Here is a 5906-nt window from a genome sequence, read left to right as displayed (position 1 = left end):
CCTCACTTTTGTTCTTAAGCATTGCATAACATTCATAAGTTTCAGATATTCGAAAGAAATTCCGTGTTCGTTGGGAGACGACTTAGGGTTACTTTAGCCCTATCTATTTTCTTGAATACTACTAGGCAATACTGAAGTTGCCTTGAAAAGTAGTATTAATTTGATAGCTTCAACGACAACTTATCAATGAGTCATATTGTTCTCAGCATAAAAATCAGCAAGAGAACCATAATCAGAGTAACATGCAGGAGTATAATCATAATCATAGGCATAGGCAAAAGAAGTAGTATCCAGATAACCAAAATAGGTGGACATGTAGAAAGAAAGGGGGAAAAGGAGAATGCAACTAAAGCTACCTAAATGCAACAACACATGACACCACACAAACAAAATGATACACTCACAACACGAGACAAAACACAACACACACTAACACAACAAAGACCGAAAACTGAACCGTTGGTCCCCGGTAACGGTGCCAAAATTTTGATTGGTGTCGCACCCCATGCAAAATTTAATGTGAATAAAAGAATACAGTATAGACTAGGAAGTGACTCCTAGGTCATCTCTCAAGGACCAAATGTGGTTCGAGAATTAGGTCAAACACGTAGTGGGAGGGCTGTTGAAAAGTTTGTGAATGCGGATAAACAAAACCAAAACACGAATGCAAACAACAATGTAAACACATATGCAATAGAAAGGTAAACAGAAATGTAAAAACGGAATGTGAAAACAGTTGGTCATTAACTCAATTACTATGCTTCCAATCACAGATTAACGACAAGTACACACTACTCTAATCTAAATCTGACACAAATCACCCAACTAAGCGAAGGCTAATTCGCTCTTCAAATTGCAAACTAAGCGAATGCAGTGCACAAATTCAATCAGTCATGCACCATACAGTCTAATCAACTAAGTGAAGATTAAACACCGATTAGGTAACTAAGCATATACCTAATCACAGGCAGACAACAGATTAAATATTGAGTAGAATCAAAACAACAGTATGGCAATTAAGGTTCAAAAGTCTCAAGAAAACAAAGTAACTTCATTAACATCTAACCCGACTAACCTAAGCTAATATCATAATTAAATTAAGCATTCAACATTAGGATTATAATAAACAAATGTTAGATATTGGATAAGCATCCAAAATTAAAAAAAAAAAAACCTTGGGAGCTCTCCCATTCACGGACGCAACATGCATTTTTCTCCAAAATGAAAGGAATCAGCGCATTATGAAAGGAATCAGCGCATTCTCTGCCTAAGAAAATTGAGCAACGCTTGCAACAAAAAAAAAAATTAACGCTGAACATAAAATAAATGTGAGAGATGAATTAGCAAAATGGAGCACGGTCATCAATGAAATTCAACAACTAAAGAGCAACACTCATTCATGGCAACAAGTGGAATATATAAAAAAAAAATATAAACATGACAACAACTACATATATCAACTCTCAATCACATTTCTCCAACAAAATTTGTTTCTCAATTCCAAAATGAATATCACCGTCTGCTGCACACTCAAGACCGTGACAGCTCCTCCTTCAATAATATCAATGCCTCATTTCCAATTTTAAAGAAAGATAAATGTCCTCCATGAAGTAAAAAAAAAAAAAAACTGGCGTGTCTCCCTCATCATCTCTTCATCACCGAGAAAAAGAAAACTAAAAGACAAGTGCTCATTCCTTTTAAGCAATGCCCATCACCTTCAACATCATTCAACTTTCTCCAAAAACGTTCTGCAGCCAAGAGAGAGGGTCCTCAAAATATATGTGACGGCTGGTCCTAGGAATCTCCCTAGGGTTGTGTGTCCTCCTCCATGGGCCCTCTACTGCCAACGTGGCTGCAGCTGTGACGTGCTAGACTTTCTTGGATGCTTGAAGCTTGGGGACTTGCTTGTTGCTTGGATGAAGAAACATGTTGGGCCGTTTGGTCATTCATGGTTGGCAACTGGACTTCTTTCTTCACTTGCATGTGCTTTCTCTTTTTGGGCCATCACGTGCTGCTTCAAGCAAAGTTAAGCAAAAATAATCACTGCCTCCTCTCACTGCTCCAAGACGTGAAGTTGGAAGCTGCTACTGTTGGAATTTGTTTTTGCATATGGGCTGCTGGTCCAGCTCTTGCGTGAAGAAACATGTTGCTGGATCTGTGAAGCTGTTAGACGTCGCATAGTTGAAGCTGCAACAATCTACTGGACGCTTAATGTTCGTGTAGAGGAATGGGCTGCCTCCAAGCTACTGGATGCGTCTTTGCTCCTTGTGGACGTGAGAAGCTGGATGTGCTCCCTTCAAGCCCAAGATGGAATCAGCTGTTGCAGCATGTGCCCCTCCAAGCTGCTGCTTTTAAATTCTTGCTGGCCGTGACCGTGTGAAAGCTACTGGATTTTGCTTCCCAAGTTGCCTGCTAGACCGTTCTTCATGTAGGACTTGTTGCACCCCCTTCAAGGCTGCACGCGTGTAGGTGCTGGACCGTGTGAGGGTTGAAAGTGATTCGACTAATGTGTGGTTTGCAACTGGCCCTTTGCTGGACGGTGGAGGCTGCCTTGGGCCGTGATGTTGTCTTGGTGAAGCTGGATGCTATATTGGCTATGGAGGTTGGACCGTGGGCTGGTTCACATGCTGCTAGATGCATGATGCTTGCTTCTGTGAAGAGCTGGAAGCTCGAAGAATTAAGGAGTTGCTGTCTCTTCAAGCCCAATGTATATGCATGTGGTGGTTGCCCTTTCTTTTCTTCCAAGAGTGAAATAAATGAGCGAAGCATGTGTGGACCGTGAGAAGGCTGAATTTTCTGCTGCACCGCTCAGACGCAATTGTATGCACCCCTGGACATGGACGTGGCAGCCCAAGATGATTCAAATTGCTACACCTTTTATTTTGCTAGACTTTTCTCTTCAACACTGGGTGAAGAAAAACATTGTTGTTGGACGTTGCAGCCATTTTTGAAGCACCCAATTAAATGCCAGATATAATACTTCTCCCATGCCCTGCTGGACCGTGTAGCCTTAATTGAAGTCATCCTCTCTCATTTCTTTCTTTGCAGGACATGACATTTAATTGTTGAACGTCGCTCCCATCTTCAATTGAAGCACCCCAAAAATTGAAATCCGCACCTCTTTCATCTTAGCTTAAAATATAATTGATGTGGAATTTCTCTTTAAGTTCCAAAATATCATCCAACAATTTCCCTATAATGGATAATGCAAATAATTAGCCTCAAATAATTCAAATTAATTAAAATAAGAATTTCTGACCAAATTAGGCACAATTAGCAAAAACGGGAAAATACCAGACAATTAAGCACAATTCCCTGATTAATTATAGCACAATAAACTAAGTGAAGTCAAGAAAATATTGACTCATCATAAATGGTCAGAGGCTCAAACACTATTTGGGAGGAGAAGTGGAGCAGTTCTCCACAGTATTGATGTTGGTGGATCCATGAGGTTCGGGTCAGGCTCGTGACGTTAAACAAGCGTTTTTGGAAGGCAACCCAAGCTTTATCAACTTGAATTAGTAGTATAGGTTGAATTTATGTTTGAGTCTATGCTTGGCTTGTAAACTTATTCGGATAATGGTTCAATTTTATTGGATGATGAGTTATTTACTACTGATGATTGATTGTGGATGACGATTGAGAATGTGTGAATGCTGATATCCAAGTTCATGATTCACTAACTATGTGAACAGATGAGTAAGTGATTCATGATTGTGATTTTGATGCTAAGCAAGATTGATGAATGAGAAGTGAGAAAGCATGATTGTGTGAGGTATTGAGCTTCAGAGTTTTAGTATTGTGTGCACTGTTTATAGGGAATCATGGATGATATTGAATCAATCTAAATAATTGATTGAATTGCATGTTTATGTCATATGATCAAGGCCATGTTTGGAAAGCCCTTACTTAGCCAAATTTTCACCCAAAGAATTTTAAATGATATACCCTTTTTGAACCTTGGCCTTAAACAGTTTGAAAACCCTTGTTTGAATTGAATTATCTTGAGTTGGGTTGAGAATAATTATATATGTTGAAAAGGTTCAAGTTTGGGGTTGTATGGGGAAAGTAAAAGGCAAAAGCAAAAGTATTGAGTTCAAAAGATGAAAAAGAAAAATGCATGAGAAAGAGAAAGAAAACAAGAAAAGAGAAAAAACATGTAAAGTGAACTCAATGTAAAAGGAAAAAGGGAAGAAGTTGGGAATGAGTGAGATTGGTTAAAAAGAGACTGTGCTTGAACTTTGAATGATGATTTAAACTCTCTTAACTCAAGGATTTTGTATTCCAGAAAAACCAATTTTTCTTGATAGCCCAGCCACAATACAAGCCTTGGAAAAAGTCCTTGTGATGACATATGCGTGTGAAGATTTTGATTGCTTTAGATGAATGACAATATTGTTTTATGTGACATGTGAACAGTAGAGAATAGAGTGACCTCCTAAACACTTGAGAGATTGAGTGAAACACTTGCTTGGTGAGAATTGTTAAACCCATGTTTATATCTTTGCTTAGTTGATTGATCATTCATGAACAAAACATCTGTTGAAAAAAGATTGATTATGTGAACTAAATTGGATTGAAAGCATGCATGCATCTTTATAGGATTCTACTGAAATCTAAATTGTATAATAACTTGTCATGAGAAAAAGGAGTTTTGAAAAGTGTGAATTATTTTGATGAAGAAGTGGAAAGCCGAGTTTTGTCTTGTTTGCTTGAGGACAAGCAAAGTTCTAAGTTTGGGGTTGTGATAACGGTCTAAAAACCGTTATTTTCATACTTAAATTTGATATTAAAATACGCACTTTTGGCTTAGAATGAGCTTTAAATCAAGTAAAACACTTAATTGTGTCTTGTGAAAGTCAAAAGTTGGTTTTAGCGATATTATGCTTGTTTTACATTGTTTTGCAGGGTTTTTAGATGAATTAAAGATGGAAGTGAAGAAAGGTGAACTTAGACCCATGAAAGAAGGAGAAAAATGATGAAAAGAAGGGTCAAGTGAGCCGCTAAGCGCCAGAATGGTCCGCTGAGCGCTCAGAGCGATTAGAGGGAAACCGCTCAACGGCAAAACTAACCGCTGAGCGGTCAATGTAGCAAAAGGGAAACCGCTGAGCGGTGAATTTAGGCGCCTGGGCGGTTGTCTGTTTTTATTAGCTAGATTCTGTAATCTTTCTGTTATCTTTTTGTTATCTTTTTGGGCTTATATATAGCCCCAATGCGAATCAAAAGGGGATTCTTTTGGCAGAGAGAAATGTCCGAAGCTATTCCACACACCTTGGACGAGGTTCCTTGGATGCTTAAGCTCCAATCTAGCAAGTTTAAGGTTATTTCTTCCATTCTTTCATTATTTTCATCTAGTTTCACCATGACAATGGTGAACTAAACCCTTTGTTGTTGGGGAACAATGTAATCTTTTGAAACTCTCATATATTCAAATTCTTATTTATTTCATATGCTTGTCAAATACTTGTTTATCAATTGTTGGGTTCTCATCTTTGGTTAATGCTTTTATTGTTTAACTCATTCATTAAAAGTTGTTTGTCTTTATCGATATGGGGACGTACGGTAATGTCATGAACTGGTGAGAAATTCCTTGATTATGCTAATACCGCCTAGGGATAGGGGTAGGACGATCAATTGTATTTGCTTCCGATCACATTGCATTATTGGTTACTAGGGGAGGCTAGGGATAACAAGCCGATAATTAATAATAGGCTCTTTTCACCAAGGGATTGGGTTAAGGGTAGGCTAGAAATTTTGCATGCCAATTGGATAAATAAGTGAAGTAAATAAGAAGAGTAGATATATGAGAGTGGATAAGATGAAATTGTAAACCCCAACAACACCATTCATCCATAGTTTTTCAAAGTCAATTGAATCAACTGCATTTGCATGTTTATTTCTGTTCT

Source organism: Vigna radiata, chromosome 10 (assembly GCF_000741045.1).
Source record: "Vigna radiata var. radiata cultivar VC1973A chromosome 10, Vradiata_ver6, whole genome shotgun sequence".
Classification (NCBI taxonomy): domain Eukaryota; kingdom Viridiplantae; phylum Streptophyta; class Magnoliopsida; order Fabales; family Fabaceae; genus Vigna; species Vigna radiata.
The sequence above is the reverse complement of the archived record's forward strand: the minus strand, read 5'-3'. Positions refer to the sequence as shown.